Raw genomic sequence first — 26553 nt, 5'->3', positions numbered from 1 at the left:
GATCAACAGTGAAAAATGTACAACCACCATGTAGATATGAGAAAAATAAATAGATTTATATACAAACATTTAAATAACACATGTTTACATTACGAAGAGATTTATTATACCGTCTTGACTGGCTCTGCTGTGGTCCCGACTCTATCTGCTGTTAATAACTCCTCTGCTGCGATTGACTGTGACATGTGTAATTTAATTTTTCTTTTAATCGTTCCTCTTTCAAGCGTTGTTTTGTGTGTGAATTATTGTTATGTGTGATCTGTTGTCAGATCCCTGATTTCCCAACCACCGGCTGCACACCTCTCGACAGAGCATTCAGTTCAGCTGCTTCTCTCTCATCTCCCCAGCACCCACCCATAGCAATTTTCCATGCAATGACAAATTAATTAGGAAACTAATTAGTTATGAAACTAGAAACAGGCCTACATTTCTCTCTAAGTAGTCGTCTTTTTCTTTTTCTTTTTTGTCTCCTTTTAATATTTTGGCATGCGAATCAGACAGCGATAGCTTAATCAAGTCCAAGTCTCCTTCTCTCTCTTTCTCTCTCCCCTGAAGCGGTCTACGGTTCTAACAGGTTTGCATACCAAATGAATTACGCTTTTTTTGTGATCAGTTTGAGTGTAGAAATTATTGAAAATAATGCAAGGGCTTTGTTAAGTCTTCTCAGGACCGGCGGAAGGGTCATGAACGGGTCACAGTAATTACTTTCTCTGTTTAATTTAGTATCTCCCGGCATCACATGAACATCCAAATTCATAATTAATGAACCTCTGAAATGACTTATTTTCATGTAAAGATTGGCTTGCAAACCAAAAAGTCGGAAGGGTAACACAATGAAACACTCGAGTCTCTCTCATTCAGAGGCTGAAACGTTATAGAAGTTATAGAAACAGCCATAGAGAACACGTGAAGAGCATCTGTTAAATTAAACATAGATTCATAATGAGTGTACGTATGCATGCTTGTGACTGCGTGATTATAAAAATGCCTGATTTATTATATCTGATGTGTGTGGATATGCCGCTGTGCGCTCTTCTGATACTCTTCTGAGTCGTTTCAGACGTGAACACAACATGCAGGCTGACAGCTCGACCGACGGGCAAACTGTCAGATGACTATCAGCGGGGTCAATCGTCCCATCAGCCTCTTTCTGGAGAGATGAAACATCAGCAGGGTTTAAAATTACCTGCTGGGACGCTGGAGGTTAAACAGAGCTGCAGTGCTGCGTTAACTCAATGCGGGGCTGATGAGCGCTGACAGCACTCGTGAGGCCGGTTGGCTTCTGGAATTTCATTTGAGGCCGTCTGCAGAGGCATATCACCATTATTTAACAAAACCGGCACGATGGTTGATTTCACCTCCATGACCTCGCATAGCATACCCTCTGTTTTCTCCGGCACACGCTTGCTCAGAGAAATACAAACTGTAGCCGCGGCCTTTTCAGTATGTTCCCGGCTCTTTTCAGCAGCACTGAATCGCTAGACTTTAACGGCTTTGCAACTAAATTGCAAAGGGAAACATTCCCGAAGGCTATCAGCCATTTAAGATCTCCAATAATACGGGGACAGATGGTTTAATATCACCACAGTGAGCAGCCCAGCTCCTGCGTACGCTCCAGACTGCAACTGACAATTTTGCTCTGATTCCAGCAGTGATTTTCGGCAGAGCATCTTTGCCGTTTCATCATTACAGACTCAAAGTCCCACATGGCACCTAACTGAGGACCTCCTGTAGTATCTGGACCCTCGTTTTTTTTTCCCATCAAGATCTGACACTAATTGCGAGAGACAGCCCCGCTGTTTAGCTTGAGCTTTGCTGAACTGTGGCTTCGCATTGAACGGATGGATATAAATGGCATCAGTATTCCAATTTCAATCGCAGCAGCGCACTGAACAAGCGCCGCTCCCAAAATGCTGAACCACCCCTTCAATAAATCTGGCGGATAAAGACGTCTCTGCGGCCTTGGCAGATAGGAAAGCAGTCGTTTGTCAGATCTGTTTAGCGGTTCCCTTTCACTTAATAAAGTTTCACGGAGCGCATATTGCCAGTAGACTTTTGAAACAATACTGATTAGATTCACGTCAGTGCTTCCTGCTTCCTTCTTGCCAACGTCCGGTTTCATAACTTTGAGGCTCAACCAGCTGCCGCAGCGGCAAACTCTGCCTGGACGCGGCCCCCCGGCTCTGCGTTTACATGTCACACTGTGTTAAAGAGCTAGCTGGAGTGTCAGCGGTGGATGACGCAACGAGGGATCATACGCTGCTAATGACCCGCGGACGCTCTGAACTTCACTGCGTGCTGTGAAAACTTTATTGTTAAAGCTCGTGAATGAAACCTTGCTCTGTAAACTTTTTAGAAGAATGAGCGTAAATTCCTAAAAGGCTTCTTCTCAGAGGAGTGGGCGATAGCAAACAGATGAAAGATTACAAAGCGAAGAAGGAGTGAGGGCAGCAAAGAGAGGGAGGGAGAGAGAGAGAGGGAGAGGGAGAGGGGAACGGGAGAATAAGAGATCAGATAAAAACAGACAGTGGAGAACTGGAGTTAATTTGTTTCTCTGATGACAGCAGGACACCCAGATTCGAAAATATTGGCGACACACTTTCGAATCGGATATCCCTTCCATCTCTGCCCCTCACTACGCGCATCCGCTCTGTCTGCATCCATTTATCTCCCAATCTGCCTTTTGTCTACACAGGTCTTCATCCCCCCCCCCTACATCCCACACAGATGGTTGTCACATAACCGTCCCTGATGTTATTTCATTCTCCCACTTCTCCGCTCTTGACTCACTCTCCCTCCCGGCCTCCTTGTCTCTGTATCCATCTCTTCAATGTCCCTTTGTATTTTCAGTGTCTTCAGTCCTCATTTCTCCCCTCTCCTTCCTCTTGTCACGTTGAAACTTCTTCTTGTGCTTCCAGTGTCCTGCTTTTCCTCCCTCTCCCCCCCCCCCCCCACTCCTTCTCCTTCCCGCCTTCCCCTCTCAAATGTATCACTGTCATCTAGTGTTGAAAAAATGAACAGCAGCAACACTGGCTTTGATCAATGGGACAAGCACCGTCTGTTACTCCTCTCTAACAACAACTAACATCAACAGCCGGAGTAAAGAGTTCTTTTAATGATGACATTAAAATGATATGTAAGAGTTTATTTAGCTGTGGTCTATAAAAGTCATTTGAATAAAGTCTTATTGGCTTATTCATATTATTATTTATGAGCTCAAGCCCTGACTGACTCAAATAATATGTTCGTCTCACTCTAACCTGAGCAGCTACATTGTACACTGATCAGTCATAACATTATGACCACCTTCCTAATGTTGTGTAGGTCTCCCTTGTGCCTCCAAAACAGTTTGGACTCATCATTGAATGGACATGGGCCTTCTGAGGGTGTCCTGTGGTGTCTGGCAACAGAATGTTGTTAGTGCAGGCCTTTGGGTCCTATGGGTTGAGGGGAGGGACCTCTGTGGATTAGGCTTGTTCCAGTGCATCCCACAGATACTTGATCAGTTTGGGATCGAGTGGATTTGGAGGACAGGTCAACACCTTTTGCTGTTTTTCATGTTTTTTGAGTTGTTCCTAAACCGTATCTGTGTGTGTGTCTGTGTCAGGCTGCATCCTGCTGGGGATGGCTGCTGCCATCAAGGAGTGTCATTACTATAGGGTGGGGGGGCCTGGTCTGGTCTAGGTGGGTGGTACATGTCTAAGTAACATCCACACGAATGCCAGGTCCAAAAGCAGAACATTGCATTGTCACATGATGGTCAGTGTTATTTACTTCTCCTGTCAGTGGTCATAATGTTATGCCTGACTGGTCTATATTCATTTTCCAAACCGATCTCTTGCACAAGATCCCTGTTTTCAGTAACAGCAGGTATGAAGGCCTTCAATCTGACATTCCTCCTTTTGTTCGTCTTCTATCCAACTCGCTGCAGATAATTATCAACTACTGCAAATGCTGAAACGTAGCGAGCTGGATCTTGGGGCTAATGAATGCAATAATTGCTCACCTTAAATGAATAATTCAGCCAACACAGGTTGCGTTTACTGTCATATATTCATATGCACATGACAGTGAGACATCTGGGCCTGCTGTTTACATAATGAAATCTGTCCTATAACTCATGGGAAGCCATTTGAGCTTAATGTTGCTGTAGCAGCCTGTGGAGTAGGCGTGTGGAGATGGAACACCTTGTATTTGTATTTCTTTTTTTAAAGAATAAAAAACAATGGCTGTTGCTGAGGCTATCCAAGTTAACTTGATAATCTGAGCTGTCCTGTTCAGTGTTTTCAGAGTCCAGCAGAAGGTCAGCTTACTTGGTTTTAAGATATACTATTCAGACAAGAGCCTCTGAGTAATAGTTTGTCAGAACCAGAAATGTTTTGCCTTCATAAGTAGTCCAGGAACTTTTCGTCATGTTGTTTTGACAAGTAGTATCTCAGAAGTCTGGGAACACATTCAGGGTGTGTTGAGCAATGCCCTTTTACCCCCATACACATTCGGTGCGTTGCAAAATGTACAAAAGCTCGCTGCGTGGGTTGGCCAGAACTCGGTGTTCAGATAGGTTTCCGATCCGCGTCATCCAGAAACGCCTGAGGCAGACAACAAACCAGAATAATTGAGAGGTTTGGCTGGAAAACGAGTCGCGTTGTTAAGCCCATCATGTTAATTTTTCAGACACAGAAACAGGTGTGCAGATCTGCCACAGCTGACAGACGACAGTCGAACTGCCTAATGTGTTATCTGATGGCAAGAACAGACGGAATTTCGCAAATGCCAGCGTTGGATGGGGCTTCAGAGCTTAACCCGTCCAGCTGCTTGATCTGACACGCAGCACATTTGTCATTATAGGAGTTAACCTGTGGTACTGGCTTTCCTCAGGACTGATGGTAATAAATCAAAATAATTTGTTAATGGAGCACATTTTCCCAAGAAAAGTTGACCCAAAGACTGTACGCACGAAGAAAGACAACGTCAAAAATAAGTGCAACAAGTGTATAACGTGATCCACTGTGGGATAAATAAAGGATTCTCTTATCTTAAAAGATATTAAGACCACTAAGAGCAACCAAAGGCCAATGAAAACATACAATATAACGTATTTACCTTTTAGCTTTCTGCGGAGGTCCATACCTACATGCATCATGTTTTAGCCGACAACCGATGGCTAGCGGACATTCCAGGCTCTCGTTGCCTTAGTAACCCTCTTGTATATCTCCCACCCGACATATTTTGAAGTGAATCAAACAGAACATAAAAATATTGGCAGTATTATGGATGGCACCAGCTCTTATTGCCATCTGGGTTCACTAAAGCCATGGATCATGTTTCCTTGAGGTAAATGTGTGAGGAACTCTGCGTCATATGCCAGTCAGCTGTACCAGCTGCTTCTCTTGGTCGACGCACCGAAGTTGAGGTCAGTTCAACTTGGTATCCACCCACCACTTCCCTTTTGCCAATGATTGCGACAACTCCATAAATTTTACGGTCTCTTGCCACATCGCTGCTAGTCTCTTCCAGTGCGTTCGCCCCTTGAATACTGGAATACTAGTCATTATAAAAGCTTAAAGCACTTTACATCCCTGATTTGGAGGCTATATCAGCAGATTACCCAGTGGCTTAATTACTGGATGTATTCTATTAGATATTATTAGCAATACCAATCAGCCACAACATTAAAGCCACTGATGAGTCGTAACTGTTTTGGAGGCACAAGGGAGACCTACACAATATTCGGAAGGTGGCCATAATGTTATGCCTGATCGGTGTAGATGTGGCTAATGAAATAGGACCATTAGAGATCCCCCTCCTTCCCTGCCATGGGCGCCAGCATTGGTGATTTTATGAGCAGCTACAGGGAGCTAGAAGTAGTAGTGTAGGACAGAGCCTTGACATATGGGGAGGATTGATATAAGACAGGATGCTATTTTTTAGATCAAGTATTTTAAGAGGTTGACTAAACTGCTGTAACTTGAAGCCCTGTTTTTGCAGAGGCTACAACGGGTTTAATGAATGCTGCAGAGTGTAAACCTGCAGGGTCGTAGCAGGACCACAGCAAACTCCTGGGCATGTAGATCAGAGCTATTTGATCCATAAACCGAGTAAATGCACAATCCTCTGTGTTCGCTCGAGGTGAATTTAATCTCAGATGTTTCCGCTACAGAAGGAAAACATGCATATTAACATAAAATGAGCCTTCAGGACAGAGACAGTCGTTACCTGCCAAAACCTGTAATAACATCAATGCGGGCTGATTACTTTTATGGCCGATAACATTTTTATTTATTTTTTTCTCGCTTGCTGTTTACATTACACAACACAAACATAGGTATTATCACAAAGCATATCCACATTACCATGCAGATTGTAGAGTTTGCTCAGCTTATCTATTCATGGATTCTACTCATGGTGCATGCAATTTGCTTCATCACTTTTCATCAACATCTTTTTGATCTAAATTGCCGTTTTATTCCCGAAAAGTTGCACATGGCGGACATGGAGCAAGTTTTGGCCTAAAGACACACTACAAATTGTTAGTCAGTACATTCTCTGCACAGTTGACTCAAAATGCTACTTTTTATCTGGTTCAGTTTGATGGTATCTGGGCTTGCTTTATGTTAGTGAGTTGTGAACAGTGATTAAAAGGGTTGCAGTGTTAGATTCTGGTGAGGTTGGACCCAAAGGGGAGGCGGGAGTAGGAAACAAAATTACTTTAATAAAAACTCACCAAATCCAGACCAAAAGCACTAAGGGTATGCAGAAAAGGAAAAAAAAAACAGGTGAAAACCAAAACCAACTCAGTTTTCTGAACTCAGGAACATGTGGAATCACGAAGAGCAGTAATATAAACAGTTGATGGAATTACGAGAGACAGGTGAGACCAATGAGGGGCGAAGCATGCGGGCAAAAGTCACAAGGCAAGACAGGTGAGCGGAATCACAGAGGTGGGAACAGACAGACAGGAAGTACAGCTTAAATTGAACAAAACAATGTTACAGAAAACATTCAAAACTCAAAACCATGACATGCAGGCTCAGTGAGGAGTGAAACACCCTTGGCACCGTTCTACCCACTGCATTTTTGCTCAGCTCATCGATCACATCATGATGTCCATTCTGAGGGCCGTTTTAGCTCGTGCAGGTATCAGGTGTTAAAGCCAGGCTGGCGATATTTTGTGTTTTCATCAGTGCGATGAAGCCAAAAGCAACAATATGTTAGTCTGTGTCCCAGTTCCTGGAGCATTATGTGTAACCACAAACAGGGCATGGAAATGGGCTCCAAGACCTACTTAAAAAAAAAAAAAAGATAAATAATTGCCGAAAACATTTGTTTGTTGTTTTAGGCAACAGTTGGGCACTGGCAAATGTTACTAAATCATGAACAAATGGCACATGTGTTGGGGACTAATTTCCACCGTGGATTCGTTCCTGTAGTGAGTAATGGTTTTATGGCAGCAGGGTGGTGTACATGACACCACAGTGCCTGTGTTTTGTAAAGGAACATATCTACCAGTGTACTGAATGTGTTGAAGAATAACACAAATATAGTCTGCATAAAAGAATTGGACATAGCCAGTGTGACAACATAAACTTTTTAAGCCTTATATAATCTTTGTTGGACAAGGGATGGATTTAACTGACAATGATTCTGATTAGAGATTCCAAATGTACATTTCAGATGGATGCTTAATAAAGTCATACCCACTTAGATTCCAACACTTGTTTCCATGAATCATTCTTTTAAGCCTTTTGACAATCCAGGTGATCATTCATTCATTCATTTATTCATCTTCTTTAACGGGGGGCTGCAGAATTCTGTTATATATATATATATATATGTCTCCAGTAGTTCTGTTTTACTACCACGTTTCTATCCATCAAGAAAATTGTCACGTCACCTCATGTTTACCCCACTAGGGGCGAATGTGGACAGAAAGAATATATTTATTCCAACCAGGGAGTAGCGATCGGTTTACATGGCTACTATTTTCCTATTGAACATATTTTTTTAAAGTTTACACCACTTGATTGAAAATTCCTTCTGATCGGGCGAGCTGGCATTGACTCCAAGAAATAAGCTCGGTCAGGTTTCAAAACAAATGGGAATTTATTGTTTTCGGGTGGTTAATGAGGTTTTTTAACAATGACTGAAACATAGTCACCAGAAACTTGCTGAATAATTGTAATCACATTTGTCATTTTGTAGTTTAAAGGCACCATTATACTGTACTCTGCACAGTCTTGCTCTGAAAGTCCCTCTTCATATCATAAAAGTCCTGCAGTTGAGGTATGAGGTGCACTGCTGGGACAAACCAGAACAAAAATGATTGCCTTCTTGTTCAGCAGAGTGAGCGTTTCACATCATGGTGTGCTACTCTGAAAGTTACAACACTATTATTTCACTTCAGCAGCATCTGATATTTCACCTTGAGTGTATTCCACTTATTTGCCCTATTTGAGTTTTTATTGATAGACCTTGGAACACACTCTCTTTATCCCGGTTTCCTCCCTAACACAAACTCTTTCAGGCCAACACACATTTGCATCCATGATCCAGAACTTGAAATAGAGATACACTGCTTACCACGGAGATACACCCATCAGCCCACGCACATGCACTGCCGCTAACACGGGGGATGCTCGCACAAACACATGGAGCCAAACAATGAGTATAGAAAGCACATAAACATACTCGCACAGACCTCTCAGATGTGAGTGGATACCCACCCACGCACATGGACATGCTCTGTTTTGTGCATGCTAGATGCTTGTATGCAATCGGCCTTACTCACGCGTGGGAACAGACAACACCAACAGAAAGCTCTGCGTTGGGGGGGGGGGGGGGGGGTAAACATATACTGAGATTCTTTCTGAAAAAGCTTGAAGAAAACGCTGGAAAATGGACCAGCTCCCTGGACATACAAAAACACAGAAATACACCGGCAAGGAGAGAGGATAATGATGTGTGAAGCACAGATTTCCAGTGAGCATCTTAAGTAAAACAATGTGGTGAGTTACTTCTTTGAGACTGCTCTCAAGTGGAAGACGAATACAGACTGTTAAAATGGAAAGCGGATGCATGCGGAATTTCATCCGGAGTACAATTTAGGCTTCACTGTCAGTCTGCTATGTATGCAGGTTATTATTGTATTACTCTAAGGGTCACTGTCCACATTAAACATAGAAGCACAAATGGCTCCTCTGGAGGTTTATAAAAGTTTAGCTGCGTTTTTTACGGCAGCAACTTCACTGTGTAGCATGACAGCTAGTCAGGGAATGGGCTGTAGCACCGTTTCTTCACAGAGGTTTTTGGCTTTTTCGTTCCAAACACTATGGACATGGCTCCGTATTTCATTAGGATTTGACATAATCTCGCCATCTCCGTGGCTTTGCACTCTTACACCAATGAACTACAAAGGTCTGGAAAAAGGCAAATTTCATCACACATTGCCCCCCCGACAGTTGTGACGTTGGCGAACGAATCGAATCTATTGACTGGCTCTTTAAAACAAACGATGGGAACCAAGTCAATGCTGCGAGACGTTCCTTTTTTTTCCTTTTTATCTTTTTTTTTTTTTGCTGTTTTTCACACCGATGAACACACAACCTCCTCCTTTCCATTGGTGCTTATTTTATATGCAAATATCACATGACATCTGAGTCAGTACGCATCTGTCTCAAGAAGGGGAAGGGAAAGCGGAAGGTTTTTACAGAATTTCCCAGGATAAATAAAGCATCTACCTAGAATTAATAATTGAAAACTCAGATATGCCACCAACAGAATATATACTGGTGGGATGTTTAAGTTTGAATGATTCTAATCCTTTGAAAGGCACAGATCCACAACATCCGTAAATCTCATCTCTAGTCTCCCCCAAACATGCTGTTGATGGGCTTCATGCAGACGTCTGCACAGGGGTCTGCACTGACCTTTTCAAAAAATGTGCAGGTGGCTTAAAGTTACAATATGCCACGTGGCGGCTTTCGGGCTCGGAAAGCGTGAATTGACTTTTAATGCCCTGTGGCTTCCATTCACACAAGTCATAAGTTCACAATACAGCACTGTACAGCCCATTTACAACCAAAAACCTTTTACAACGCCTAATTTGACTGTATTTGCGGAACAGAGGTTGTTGCTGCAGTGTGTGACTAGTGTAATTTTATTGTTCCTTTATATTCTCTTCACGGAAAGTTTATCCTAATATCAACAATTTGCAGTAATGTTCAAACGCCACTGAACCTGAGACGATTTATGACTGACAGTCTTAGAGCTACTAGTACTGTAGCAGTATATTAATCCAGCAACACATTCATAATAAAATGGAGCAGTGTAAGGATGAAAGGGTTGTGATACCCATTCAAAGTGACTGGTTCACACTGACCACAAGAGTAGATGCACCGGCGCATGGGTGTTCCATTTTTGGAAACATTTCCAGTCTGCAATGAAGAATCAGGCAATATAACCTAAAAAGAGTTAATGGTTCCCGTTAGATTTTAAATTGCCTTATGTGAAGATGGTGTTGTTTGTTTAGTGAGGCACTACGTGCACTTTTTCAATGAGCAGTGGAAGTACATTTATGGCTCATTCTCCCTCTGGCCTCCCACACTGCAGTACAGATCAGTAGAAACCCCAGAGGGAAGGCTTTCAAAGGTTTATGCTGGCATCATTTCAGTGGGGAGAGAGGATGGAGATGTGGAGCCGGTTGCTGGTCTTGAGGTTGAGGGTGGATGGCGGTAAACAGACCTACACGGTTTTCTGAAGCATGAGCTGGGACCGCCGTTGCACATGCTGGCAGCCCTGCAAAATGCAAATGACTGGCAAGGACTTGCCCTAACAAAAGACTCTAAAGTCCCTGAATAATGCCTCACACCGTTGTGAGCTTCCTGTCAGGGACACGGGGAGCTGTACAAAAGAAAAAACTCTACTCTAAATGTATCAGCCCACTGGAAAACCCCTACTAGGCTGTGGCGTAAATGTCTAATCTCACTTCTACTTTTGCGTAAACACCAGTCAGTCACAACATTACAGCCAGAGACAGGAGAAATAAATAACATTGATCATCTTGTGACAATGCAATGTTCTGCTGGGAAACCTTTGGATCTGGCTGCATTCACACCTGTGAACTGATGTCTTGCTATATGTTGTTTTTCACTAGATTTTAGTGATATGACTGAAACCACATTCATGCTTGTGTGCAACTGCTAGCTGCTGTTAGCACAAGAGAGGAAGTAGGCGGAAGATAAAAGATCAAAAATGAAAATAAATTGCAATATTATGGACGACTGTATGCTTTCTTTTCACATGTTTTTCTATTGTCAAGTGATACGTGATGAGATTTAAAGCCCTGGTCCAAAAACAAAGTGATTCACTCCATGCCCATCGCTTTGTAGCTGACAGTTAGCTGACTAGAGGATGTTCCAGGCTCTGGTAGTCTGGGTAGCTCTTGCGTATTATCTCCCATCTCAAAAACAAGTTCAGCCTTGACATCACAGGTCATTCTTCTAAAATCTATCAATCAAGGCTTTCACTCAAGACACAATTACCGCTCGTGTGGGAAGCTCCACACATTAGTCAGATAAAGCTAAACACTGGCAAACACAGAGAGGGCAACTGAGGTCAAATTTGAAAAGGTTGAATTATTTGTGACGATCTCGAAACCAGGAAATGCGTGGCTCACACAAGATACTGGATAAGAGTTAAAATGAGAGGGTTTAGAGAGGTAAGGGTCATGAACAGGTCTGATTACAGGAACGTGGAAAGCACAAAAGTCGAGTACAAGGAACAAAATGGTTGGAGTGATTGAGCAGTACAAAGACAACCTGGCCAATGTGTGTTGGAAAGCTAGGGGTACACAGACTGAGAGGACTGATTGGATATTGAGGTGATGCAGAAAACTGAAGGAAAGAACTCAAAGCCAGGAAGTAAAAACAAACCTGGGCAGAAAAGATATGAGATTTCAGTATAAAACTTTAAATTATTGGAGTCCAAGCAGGACGTTGCAGCTTGTAGGGTTCAGTAAGTATTATTTCAAAAATAGCACGTCAAAAAGCCTTCATCAGAAGAAGAAAGAGTCAGTAAAGACTTCATTTTATTTAAAAGTTTTTTTTTTAAAGTTGTACTCCAGATCTTATTTGATCTAGTTATGGAATAATAGTTAATTCATTCTTTGTTCGTTCTCCTTCGCAAGCATGCATGTTCTTGTTCCTGCAAATTTTCTATCTACCGTGTATCTACCGTAATACACAGAGAGATACAGCAGAGGCTGGTGTTAATTATGTACAAGTGTCTCTTGTTGACCGGCTGAACTACTCCAACCTCTCAACGCTCAATTCCTGCCCTCCATTCCACTGTCTCCCGCTGTGCAACTGAACCAGTAAGGCGTGATGAATTGATTTATTTATGATTAGGAAGACCTTGCTACATAGGTCTAAGATCTCCTCTGATGAGTGAAGTCATGCAATGCACCACGGATTGGTCGGGAACAAAGAATCTCCTAAACAATGCGATAAACACGCCTCAGCGAACAAAGGAGCGTGGTGAGTGGTTAGGATCAGAGAGCTGAAGTGCTTTGAGCGTGCTTGTGCTTGATCACGTCGCATGATGAGAGTTGTGATTATTTTCCCGCATTTTTCTTTCAACAAAAAAAGGTTAAATTCCGGTTGCAATTAAATGGAATTTGGCTTTTGTGTTAGATCACACTCTACTCCGAGACCTTTGGAGCGCGGTTAGCACACAGTGGAATAATTCCTGGGATGTTTAAAATGGTTGTTCTGAAGTTACAGGAGATCAAAAGCTCTGGGAGATTTAAGCTGCCAGTGCTTTTTGAATTTTTGAATGAACACCCGTTATACTGAAGCTCTTTCCAAGTTCACACAATGCTTATCAAGGTAATAACTGGCAATAATTGCTTGCCAGAGCAGCAAGTGAGCAACAATAGCAGCTGTGCAGTCTACAGCAACTAGGAGTATGGCAGAGCCAATGGCGGGAAAATGAGAATTCCGATTGCACCCAAGGCGCATACAGTCCGAGAAAAGTTTCTAATCCACCAGACAAAAAAGAGACTCTGCGCTCAGAGGAAAGATTTCAGGCTACACAAAGAAGTCTTTAAAATGCTAAGAAACTGTAGACTGTTGGCATAAGTACAGCGGGCCTTAGGGTACCCCAAAAAGTGCCGTAAAGTGTTGGAATAAATGTGTTGACGCTGCCAATCTGCAAATTAATGGTGTATTTCATGAGATTATTTGAACTGACAAGCTGACAATATATATTATGCGTTAAATGATCAAGATGGTCGAATAAAAAAAAAAAAACTGACAAAAAACAAGTTACATTTAAGCCCATGTCCAACACCACGTCTTCTTAATGTGCCGGCGTTTTGTCTATTTTCATGCATTTTCTTGCTCTGCAGTGCTTTGAGCCTTTGCCACCGTACATATGTCATCTTGCACGTGTCAACAGTGTTTGTGTGATTCTTCTTCTTCAACACGTGCTTTGGCCAGTAGCCTAAAACAAGCAAAACTTAAGTATGAGGTCCATTGTAGTCAATATAAATAAACTACCTGCTCTCTGTTATTACAGACAGTAAGGCTGGTTAATATTTGACAGTGTAAGGTGAATTTTTAAACCAACCACGGTCATTTATCAGGCCGACACCCATGCCATGCACTTGTATGTGTGTGTTTATGGTCAGCGGAGTTCACAACCTTTGACACCAGTCCCTTCTTTCCATTTTCCCACCCGCATGTCCATACTCGCCTCGCCCTCTGCTGCCTCTCTGCCTAATAACAGACGGCAGCTCTGGGGTTTTTCCAGTCGGCTCCTGGATGTTTACAGAGGACACTTGTGAAATTGTGTAACGGTTCAAATGTGAGTGTGTGGTGAGGGGGTTATATAAGTGCATCTCTCACGCCTGATTCATGCTTTCTCATATATCTGCATGAGCGTGTTTGTTCAGAAATGGGTGGTACTCTGGAAATTGTAGAGTTGAGACACCTTTCTACCCTCCCACACCCCACCACCACTAGCGTACAAACACGTACCACCAACATTCAAAGTCTTGGAGAGACACTAGCGGGGCCAAGCGAGTGGGCAGAATATAAGATGGAAGAGAGCACACCCACAGAGACACATGCACAGGAACACCTGCAAAACTGCATGAGCAATTTCAGTTTCACTTAGATGGTCAGAACACAGGCGTGTGTGCTGTAGCAGTGATTCAGTTCCTCAATGTGGGGAAACACTTTTGGTTTATAAACAAAAATTGCAAGTCTAAAAGCACGCCATCAATCCAGACATGTTTGCTGAGGTGGTTTTATCGCAGTCTAAATAATTTCACAACTTCAGTATCTTCTTATCTCAATGACAAAAGAGTAAGGAGTCAGAATCACTTCTCACCTAGAAACTAAACCGGATGATGAGGTTCCTTATAAGGTTTTTTATGTCACTATCTACCACTGGGTCTTTTTCCAGAGGCCTGCTGAATGGCCAGTTTGTTGCACCATAGCACTACTTGGGATTTGCAGATGAGCTACCATGAATCTACACCAGACAGATGACTTATGATATGGTCACACTACTTGTGGCCAGCTACACTTCCGGCAAGTTGTTGTTGAAGTCGAATGTCCATTGACGTTGTTATGTTGTCATCCATTTAGAAATGAACAAGGTGTCACCAGGTCATGGGAATGTTGAAAAACTCTGAGGCCAGCTCATCATTTGTTGACTTGTTGCACGTCAAGTGTCGGTCATCAGTCTGACGCTTATACCATCGGCCTGCGTTGAAAGTAGCCTGTAGCGTGCTGGTTGTTCTCCAGGAGTGTGAACACAACATAGTGTAGACATCCTCCTCACTCAAAGGTCTTTGTAAAGAAAAGCTTCCTCACTTACTTACTAGAGCCCCAGACCTCGACACTAAACAAACTGCTATCGATCATGGACAACCATGACCTTCTTCTCCACCATAAACTACACAAACAACATAGCACCTTCCCCAAAAGGTTCGGAAAACTTTGTCGTCTCAAGGACCGGTACAAGAAATCTTTCCTGCCACAAGCCATCAGTCTGTACAACTCCACATCTGTGTGTGACACATGACACTGGACTTGTAACCAGCACATTGGATTTTTGGGTGACAACAATTATTGAAGGGCTCAACACTAAACTTTTATAACTTTGGAGATCTTCTCACTTTACATAAAGCACCATCGTCAGTTCAAAATGTATATCCAGTGCATAAATATCTATTTCTACGGTAACCAGGTAAATGCAGACTTAATGGAACAGTCTCGTCAGCTGCGCTCGGTGACAACACTAATTAGTACATTTTAGCTTGTTAACTAAGATGATGAACGTGGTGAACAATGATATTTCCTTGTAAGTGTGTTAGAATAATGAGGTCCACATTGACAGTAGCTCTGTACCACTGTGCTTGAGTTCAGCCTCTAATAAACCTGCACTGTACGAGAACTTTACTTTTTTTGTGAAAAACTTTTGTACCTATTGAGATTTTCTCCACTCAAAAAAAAAGAAAGAAAGAGGAGGACAGGGAAAACCTTTCTTATTTCAGAATCTTGTTACAGTAAACAGTTACGCAACTGACCGCTGTCAATATACAGTGTCTTCAGCTAAACACATAAGTTATGTTATTGTATTATTGTTGCGTCTAAAATGTATGGAAGTCAATGAGTCAATGTAAATGGAAGTCAATGAGCTTAAGATCTACAGCAAAACTGATTCAGTTCCTGCTTGAGCAGCACTGGACACATTCTTGTCCTGGTTTTTATGTTTTGGCTGCTGACATTTATTTTTTTTTTTCGTGTACAGTATACCTGACAATTATGTAAGCGTGTTTGCATGTGTGTGTACTAGGGAGAGGAAGAGAGAGGTGTTTTTGGTTCCACTGACCTGAACGCCGCCATCAGTTTACAGTAAACTGTTGTGGTTTCGAAAGCCTGTGTATTCCTGGACATTGACGAGTATCTCAGGGCGTGCACATACTGTACATCATGTCTTAAAGTGTAAAAGGTCTTTGAGCATACGACATGAGTGCGTGTCTGCGCGCACACACTCCGCTGCAGAACAAGGCCCAGTCACAGAGGAAATAACAGGGCTTGATTTCCCAAAATGGCCCTGAGTAATAATGATACCTTTGTCCACCACCGACTTACAGTTAGAGCAGAGAATAGAGCACAACATAATGGCATACAGTGTATGAGCTGTGTCGTGTGGGGACATGGTTTGGTTCACTGAACTAAGTCCAAAGAATTGAAGTAAACATATTAGAAATATTGAAGAACTTTTTGTAATATATTTAGATTTGTAACTAAATATAACTTGCATGTTACAGACTTAATATCATGTCATACCCTCAGATGGCCCCAAGACATAAGTATAAGTCATTTGTATTTAGTGACATTAGAGGACAAGCGGTTACAGAAAATGAATGAATAAATGAATGAATGTATGTATTGTAGGCTTAAATATACAGTATGCTGTGAATGGAGAAACTCACAGAGATAAATTTTTAGTAAATATAGTTCTGATTTGTGTTAAAAAAACAACCAAAATTTCTGATCTGTTTACTCGGCATTAAAACTTAGGATGCACAGAAATGAATTTCAACACGTCTGATGCCAATTTCAACACCATTCAATACATTATATAAAGAAAAAAGAGGCCAAAGGTAAGGTTTTATTTAAACGTTCAAGAGAACATGTGGTTCACGGTCTCATCTGACATGTTTTTCTCGTCTGGTCTGGAAAATCAGATACTTAACAAACACAGGAGCGACCCTCACCTCCAAACTCAAACACACGCCGAAATCCAAAGTGCGCTCCAGTGCGCAGTAAAAACAGAACGTCCATCGGTCTTTCACCATTTAAAACATCAGGGATGCTTTCTCTATGTACTTCATTTGTAAATATTGCTTTGGAGTTAGTTTAATGTGACCTGCTTGAGTGTGACTCATTGTACCAGTAGATTTCATCCTTCCTCTAAAGCTGAAGTTTTACTGAGTTTAGGCAGCAGGTGGCAGCAACACATTATCAAATCAGACGTTCAGATAGGAGGAATGCCTTTGCATGTACCGGAAAGTGAATGCACACCTCTTCAAATGCAGCAAAATTACTGGAAACAGTCAAAAACACCCAGTCCTGGAACCAAAAAAAAAAAAGCAAAAAAAAGAAATGTGCGGTTTTGATTAATATCTTTTTTTCTTTACATTGTTTTCTGTTCACGTTGTGAACAGCACTTGTAGCAGCGATTGTGACTCATATACGAGTGCACACTTTTTCACAGTGTACAGGATTTCCCAGATGACAGGCGATTCATGAATAGTTAATGGAGATGGAATCAAATGAATAAACAATTAAAAGAATTCAGCCATGACACGAAACAAAGTGTTGTTTCAGAATTCAAGCCTGGTGGAAAGCAGGCCGACAGATAAATAGGGCGATAGGAAAACATTTTGTACGGCAAAAATGTCAGAAGTTTCTGAACTTCTGTTTTATGAACGTGTCCCACCTGCGTGCGTGTGTGTGTGTGTTATTTTCCGAGCCATTTTTCACCTCACATGGTGAGATTGTTTGTGTTCGGTATTTCTGCTTTGCTTCACATGACCATGCTTTCCTCCACAGCAAAGCCCACACACTCAGAAGTGTTGTGGTTGAGGACGCATCAGTCATTGGGTGTTATGGACTAAACCCAGCTCAGTCTAAACCATTTCTAAAAAATATTGTATTAAGGTCAGCCTGTTAATTAATTAAATGTGTTTGCATGCTGACTTTATATGTTACAGTTAGACTTATTATGGTCTTGGAACATTGTGACATTTTTAGTCTATTAAAAATTAGGCGTGCCTGCACCAGAAAGGTCAGTGACAACATCCTGTTGGCAGCTCTGACATGTTTTTAAATATATTCTTCACGTGGTTCTGCATCAGAAAAAAAGAAAAAAAAGAAAAAAGGCAGGGTTAAGATAATTCTGTTCTCACAGTTCAACAGCAAAATAAGTGACGACATGAAGAGATGCGAGTATTTTCGCGCTGGTTCCACAAGCACGTTTCTGCATTCACTGCATTAGAAGAGTTTGGTTTTTCTTGTTGTTTTTATTTATTTTTTTGCTTTTAAAGCAAAGCTCCACCTCAGACAGAGAGGAAATGGAAAGGCTTTTAGAAAAGGAAGTGAGGCCCCTCGGTACGTAGGAGAGGTTCCAGTAGGGGGAAGAATGCTATTCAAATGAAATCAAAAGACTGCTTGGTACATGATGTACTGTACATTATCACACTTCATCTCACACACCCTCTTTCTCTCTTTCACTCCTGTTTAGTGTCTTCTTCACTTTTGGACAGTTGCTGTACTTTGTAGTAATGGGAGGGAGTCACTTAAACAATGACCTTTGCAGACAAAGATAGCAGACATATGCTCTCTGAGGAACTGAAATCAAAGGATGCTGGAGACATTATTGTAGTTTTACTTGCACTTCAGCTTTGAAGTTATGAAATTTGCGAATTTTATTTCTTGCCAAACGTTTGGAAAAAGATCCACAACACTTGCACATGTTCTCTATGTGAAGCTAGAGCTGCCAGTTGACTCAGCATACCATAAAGACTTGAAACAAGAGGAACCAGCTACACAGGAGACTAGCGGCGATGTGGTGACAAGAGTCCATGGAATTTTTAAGAAACACAAACACAGAGTTCCCAAAATGTTTACCACAAGGAACCACTGGTCGTGATTTTGTTTCCTACCACCTCCAAATCGAATGTGCTGAGGAGAATAGGGCAAACCGAGCGGCTTCATTAACGGTAACTTCTTTTCAAACAGAAAGTGGTGACCTGCAGCGAGCTCCATACACCAGCACAATCTTTATGTTCTGTAATTTCCCTCAGATACACATGGGATGGAAAATAATATGCAAGAGCTTCCTAGACTACGAAAGCCTGGAACATCCTCTAGCAATAAACTGTCAAGCTACATAGCGATGGGCAGGGAGTGAATCACTTTGTATTTGGACAGGGCTTTAAATCTCATCTCTTATCTATCTTTACAAAAGCAACAATGTGGAAAGAAAGCATACAACCGTCCATAACACTGCAATTTATTTTCATTTTTGAACTTTTATCTTCCCTCTACTTCCTCTGTTGTGCTAAGTTAGTAACAGCAGCTAGCAGTTGCACACAAACATGAATGTGGTTTCAGTCTTATCACAAATCTAGTGAAAAACAACACATCCAATAAAAGACCAACTATTTTTGTGCCCTGGCAACGAGACATCAGTTCACAGATGTAAATAAAGACCCCATTTAACCTTACACTTATTTTATACCGATCAGGCATAACATTATGACCACCTGCCTAATATTGTGTATGTCTCGCTTGTGCATCCTATACAGTTGTGACTCATCAGAGAAGAAGAAGAAGAAGAAGAAGAGAAGAGAGGGCCTTTGGGTTCTATGGGTTGAGGGGAGGGGCCTCTGTGGATCATCCCACAGATACTAGATCAGTTACCTAGTGAATTTGGAGGCCAGGTCAACACCGTGTACTGTCTTTCATGTTTTTTGAGTTGTTCCTATCAAGGAGTGTCATTGCTATGGGGTGGGGGTGTCTGGTCTGGTCTAGGTGGGTGGTACATGTCTTAAGTAACAACCACACGAAGGCCAGGTGCAAAAGTTTCCCAGCAGAACATTGTATTGTCACAAGATGGTCAGTGTTATTTACTTCTCCTGTCAGTGGTGTTAATGTTGTGGCTGATCGGTGTACATACACACACACAGTTAGTGTGACGTCTGTAATGGAACGGGCCCACCTCTTCCAGTGTCAGGGTCTGCACTTGTTTTCCAGTCCAGCGTGTACTGACAGTAGAAAACCACCTACAATTCCTTGACACATCTCTAGAGTCACACATGGCTGGTACACATCCTGTCAGACCATGGGGGGAATGTGTTTATGATGTCTAATGGGCCTCAAAGAGGGTTAATTTGGGGGTTTACCTTGAGTCAGTAAACTCAAAGAGTGACGTTACTGTAGTATACTGTAGTATACTGTAGTATATATAACCTAGTGAAGTTAAACATTAAATACAAGTCTTCCCTAAAGCCTTGTAGAGTAACTACAAAACTACACCTGCTTCACTGCACAGCCATTCTTACCTCTGAACACACTGATTAACTTCACCTAACAATATCTTGCAAATATGCACTGGATTATAGTTATTTAAGTTATTTATTAGCCACAAAGGTTCAAAATATCTGAGCTTTCTCAGTGTTACGGCCTCACTGGCATATTCAAGCAGATAGATTTTTGTATTTCCTAACCATAGCAAAGACACCAACTAACTTGCTCCTGTCAGTGACTAAAACAAATGTATCATCTACTGTCAAATGATTCACCGACAGACACTCCTTGACACGTGTACACTCATTACACGTGTACATGTGCCGTCGACAGATGGCTGTGAACGTACGGCGCACCATTCAGACTGAAACACACTCTGCCTGCGCTCTGATAAAACCTCTCAGTACGTATATGACTGTAAGCTTTCAGTGTGACAACTCACAACTAATAATAGTCTCTCGTCTTGACAAACCGTAGTCGCACTGAAATTCTCAAACAGCCCAGGCGTTTAAGATTTAAACGTGGTAGGTATTCATTGTAAGTGACAAACTGCCAAATTTGTTCCTACACCTCATTAAGCACCAAGCCTCAATTGATGGCTGACAATTAGACGGCATCTTTTATCAAATTTACTTTTATAAATTTGAAATTTAGGATGGTTTCTTGTCTTTACAAGCATTTCAATACAATTACAGACATTAATTCAACTTCTGCATCTTTTAATTGTAGCTGTGCAGCAAACACGTACTTGAAACACTTATATTTGTGTTACTGAAGAATTTTAGAGCACAAAAAGAGAGCGATAACTTTGCCTACGTAATAGAACAGCATGACAACAGTCAAAGCCTTTCCCTGACCTTAGTAAATAATCAACAGCCACCACTGTGTCAAGGGTATCAGTAATCTGCTGTGGTTGTTAACTGACTTCATAAGAAATAGGGGCTGATGAAATGCGCTAGCCTCCAAGAATCAACCACAATTTAACTTCCCTGTCCGACATGAAGTGAGATCACCAACAGCTCATGCTGTGAATGGAAAGTGGGATCTTAGATTTCTGCTGACACCGGGATCATGCGGTAAAAAGTCCATCTTCGTAGGCTCTCCAGACTAATTGTCACAAATTATGAAGTGATTCAGGCTTTGTCAGACATCGGTCTGACTTTTGGGATCATAAAGCACTTCAGTGTGGATGGAATAAAACAATAAACCCGTGAACTTCACCCACTTATGAGCCTGGCCGCACACACAGAAACACTGGGTCAGCAGCGGCGCTGATGTCAGCCGAAATTTACTGCACCTACTCAACCGGTGTCATAAAAAACTCACAAAGACAGGCATACGGTATAGACAAAGAGACGTACAGTACGCATAGAGACATACAGAAGACCACTAGGAAAGAATCTAATTAAGTAAAGCATACATTGACACGCGTGCACTCACACATATACACAAACCTATGCACACTCATATGTGGCGAAGCAGCAGACACAATAAAACACGCAAGCACGTGTGACCTCATGAAAGATGATGTAGACTTGAAGAAAATGTAACCGTCTCTGCAGTGTCTTTGGTCAACCACCACCAAAACAGCCACCACTTATATCACTGCATTGTAATTGACTGTCAGTGATCCTTCAAATTCAATAACTTTGCTGTTTTTTTTTTTTTTTTTTTTTTACAAATGAACGGAAGGATAACCATAAATTATTTCCACTCCTTTTGTTAAGACAACTAATTATGGAAATGGAGACAGGGTGTGGTAGCCATCAAATTGAAATTTACCGTGTCTTTTAACATTTCTGCCCTTCCCCTAGAGACACTCATATTCAAATGCTGCAAATGTCATTCGGTCATAGGGTCGCCCAGTATTTACTCTACATAATCAAAAAATTGGCTTTGCCCTGCTTTGAGATCCTCATGGGTTTGTCAAGAGGTCGTGACTGGTGTCACTCCTTTCCCACAGACTAGATTTGAGAGATCCATGCTTATCTTTGGTTATCACTCATTGGTTTGTAGCCAAAAGCGCTACGTGCTCCATAGCTTCCTCCCACAGATTAGTGCAGCAGTGCATGTGACTCAGATTTCTGCCCGGCACCTCTTTTGAAAGAAATCATTAAACTCCATGTTTGTTTGTTAAGGGGATTATGATACGGAATACTTTATTTGTACAATAGGTTTGTCCGTCTGAGAGGTTAAGCAAACTTCTTGCCTTACACATAACACACATCAAGTTGCAAGTTACACACCAACACTGACAAACATATGGTAGTACATACAAATGAACTGGAAATTATTTAGATCGATTTCTGCCGTTTAGCTGAATGCATGTAACCCAATGAGTGTTCGTCTTTGTGTGTATTTTGCTCACTGTTTCCCAGTTTCCTAAACACACAGCATGACCCTGACCAGAAGCTAAAAATGAATATACCCAAGAGGAAGTTAACCTTTAACAGAGCTTCCAATACACCAGTTCTGCTATTTGAATATAAAACATTTATTTGCAGAAATGGTACACAAACATGCGTTCTCACTTCAATTTATTTATATATAAAGAAAAAAAACATGACACGAGGAACTCCGACTCGACAGAATTTCCATCCGCAGTCATCTTTTCTTTAACACGGGTCTGGCAGGTCAAAGTCTGTCTGTGATGACTGAGAGGCACGTGGCTGAATTTCTGAAGCAATGAGGGAAGTTTAACACGCAGCAGTTTTTGGGTATTGGCTCACGCCCCGTCCCGCTTATGGCACACGGTCACATTTGATAGAAACACAGAGAAATGGAATGTGAACGCAGGACATTCCACTGACATGTGTGAATAAAACAGACAAATTCAGTTCATTACAACGATTGGTAAACGTGTCCTAACACTGTGAAAATAAAAGCATATAACGCCAAATAGAACAAACAGAAACAACCCTGAAAATATAATATTAGTATGTACCTGATTGAACTGCAACAGTATTATCAGACACATATTCCCTCTAGAACCGTTCTTCATAAGCAGGACAAGAGAAATGGTTTCTGCCTTCCATTAACCGATGAAAAATCACCCTTGATGAGCAATGAACTCCCTAAGAGTTAGGGAACGATCATGGTTTTGGCTAAAATGGGTTTATAGTCAAAGTTAGAATGAAGAAGTTGTTAAATTTAGGGAATGACGGTGGTGCAACTTTATTAGTTGGATGGCGTTTCAGTTTGAACACATGGTAGATATGGAGTCAAAAAAGTATTATTAAAGAGGCGAAAACAAAACAACAACAAAGTCCAATAGTAGTAAGTTTGGTATATATTTAAGTGACCTCAGGCCAATTATTGTCCCAGGCCAAGGAGGGGAAACATTTAAAGCTTTGAGGTCTGACTAACCTGTCCATCCACCTGGACCTCCTCCCTATTCAGACTTGCGTACTAACACCATACTACTTCTTTGGTTCCCGTTCCAATTACACAATTCCTCCTCTTATGGTGTCACAAACACATGGTGAATGTTTTCTATGAAAAATATTGAACACGGAATCTTAAAAAAAAACAAAAAAAACGCTCAGTCATCGTGACGTGTGTTTCTCCCTGAATTAGACTTGTGTGCTGTCAGCTCAACTCTGATTAGTGTGATACATCCTCATTAAAGTCGGACATGTTTTCCCCGGCCTTTTGTGTTTTCTCAGCGGTCTTAAAATTTTAGGGTTCAGGTTTTAATTGTGTATGTGTATTATTTTAAAAGGGGTCCTATTATCCTTATTCATCCCCTTCTCTTTTACGTTTATAGTATATTGCGTTCATTTTTGTTTGTTTTGTTGTTCACCTCTTTGCAAATTATTTAGCTGTCGCCTGTTTTACAATGTGTACACCACTGAGTCGGCTTTGGTTGCCTTAAAACACGCTTTGTAAATAGACTTTATCTTAATTTGATAAAAGCTTATCAGCAGTTCACGTTGTGTACTTATTTTTGTATTTATTTAAACGTGTCACCTAGAACTAACTAAAGACGGTCTGAGTCAGAGCTGATCACCATGCAGGTTTGAATAGTAATGCCTTCCCTTACTGTTGAATGGAACAATTACAATTCAAACAAAGGTGACGACACCGGAGTCTGTGAAGAATAATGGTATCAAATCTGTGATTAGATTGTTTCCATAATGGAAAAACAGCTCTCATTCCCACGTTAATCATGATCCACAGGATCACTGTGACTTAACATAGCTGTGCGTTGCATTGCTCTAATCTGCAGTGCTCCGTGTTTTGAAATCTGCCCTGTCTGCTTTTCCATCCGAGTTGGGGTCATGTGGGACTGAGTCATGTGATGTCACCAGTGCTGCAAGAGTCTTAAAGCAGTGATTAATCAGACATGCATGCACACAAACAGCACACTGACCGCTTGATTACCAACTGTGACACACCAAGGTGTTTTGACATGAGGAGGTGAGTGTGCTGTTTTTCTGCCCTGCTTTACTTTCAGGTTTCCTGACTGATACCGTGTGCGGAATGGGCGTGTATGAATGAAAGTCAAACTCCACCTGTCAAGTGAGAGTTAGCCATGCTGCGTGACGTGGCCGTAGGACGTGTGTGTGACTTGGAGCGCAACAATCCAGGAGTACATCTACACAGATGTCATCTTTTTTTTCTATCGGGTGAAGGTTAAAGCTGGCTATGACTGTAAAAAAAAAAAGCTAATTTGGTTTATTTCTAATTAATTTCAGTATTCCCTAACTTCCCTTTTCAAACCTGCAGCACAGTATATTTAAAGAAGGAAGGGATGGATTTTGAACTGCTCGCTGCTGGTGCTGGCCAGGATGAATAACATCCTTGGAAATGCCTTTTAAAACATGTTTACAAAAACAGCTTTGAGGTGACTGGCTTTCATTTGAATCCGGTAGGTGGAGGGTTACTTACATACATACAAGAGGCTAAGTGTACTTCAGGCGCAGGGATGTTTGGAGCTGGATGTTTTGCTCAAGAGCTGAATATTGGCAATGTCTTTGTGTACCACTAAAGAAGGATTCACATCTACCGTAATCAGAAATACACAATTATAGTTTTCCCTGTTGCGAACAGCTAACGGCGCCACAAAATGTGTGCTCTGAACCTCACAAATGTTACTCATGCAGCCTTCGCATACATCCTTTTCATGAGAAAAGTCTGCCATTTAAAAAAAATTCAACATAATTCTGACGTGTTTGCTGACTTTTTCAGAAATGTGTCTAAGGTAAATGCCAATATTCCCGTTGCTTTCACCTCTTTCATTATGACTGTCAACTTATAGTTACCACTTGAACACCTTTCATTTTGTGTGCATGACTTCCCACGTGGTGACCACAAGCTCACAAGCAGTACTGTCACTTCCAGAGTAAAATGCGTGTCAAGCTACTTGTCATTCCAAGTACGACTTTAGCAGCTACATTTCATTTGTAGAAGTAAATGTTTTTTTTTTTTTTATTATTATTATTATTTAATTTTATATAGTCTCACTTATACAATGTATAAAACTATTACTGCTACACATATATGTTGGCATTTAGCGGTCACCTGTGGTGCTCCATTGAAAGTCTATCATATTTTAACTTTCGATTGTCATAGATGAGAGTTTATGTAGAGGCCAAAACCGCATACTGTATCCCTAGTACTTGTACTGTATGTTTTATTAAACTAAAATGAACATGAAGTGTGTGTTTTTATTTCAGCATGGATTTGTCCCTTAACAAAGAGTTGGTGTTAAATGAAGGAAAAATGACACGACGTAGCAGTGACAAACATGCTGTAATTTCACGAAATGCAAATACAGTAACTGGTACAATACGTGAGAAGCTGCGCAGACACATGTGACGCAGACACGAATCAAGAGACTGTGGTCGTGAGTCATGGTACTCAGTTCTTTGATGGTACCTATCTCCCGTCATGTGAGCCTTTGTCACTGTGGTTTGACGCCGGGGAGTATGCGCAGTGGCTCTCTGCAGCATTACTTTTATCACAACAAAGTGGGGGGAAATGAACTGTTTAAGTGGTGGGAAACAAGACAGCGTACTATCAGGAAACTTCTCTGTAATTTCCTGGCTTCTTGAACCGACTTCAAACTGGAATAAAGCGGCTAACACCGTGCACTGTTGTTTTGATATGAAAAACAAAGCGCAGGTGGAAAGCTTGTGACGTCTCAGTAACTCAACATGACTCCAACAGGGGACTTAAAGGCAACATAAGATCAGTCTATCCCACATACAATTTCCCTCATCTTGCTTTAAAGGGTATAACCCCCAAATATGGCAATTTGACTTCATGTTGCATTAACCCTAACCCCGACGGCCGTCTGCTATTCTCTTGACTAAACTGGGGATTAACTCAGCCCCATGTCTATGTGTCAACACATGTTATACACCATTGGAAAGCTTAATTCAGGATACAATCATAACCGCAGGCTCTGTAAACATTTATGCCAGATTAGTCGCAAACACAA

The sequence above is a fragment of the Chelon labrosus genome, assembly GCF_963514085.1.
Source record: "Chelon labrosus genome assembly, chromosome: 13".
Classification (NCBI taxonomy): Eukaryota; Metazoa; Chordata; class Actinopteri; order Mugiliformes; family Mugilidae; genus Chelon; species Chelon labrosus.
The sequence above is the reverse complement of the archived record's forward strand: the minus strand, read 5'-3'. Positions refer to the sequence as shown.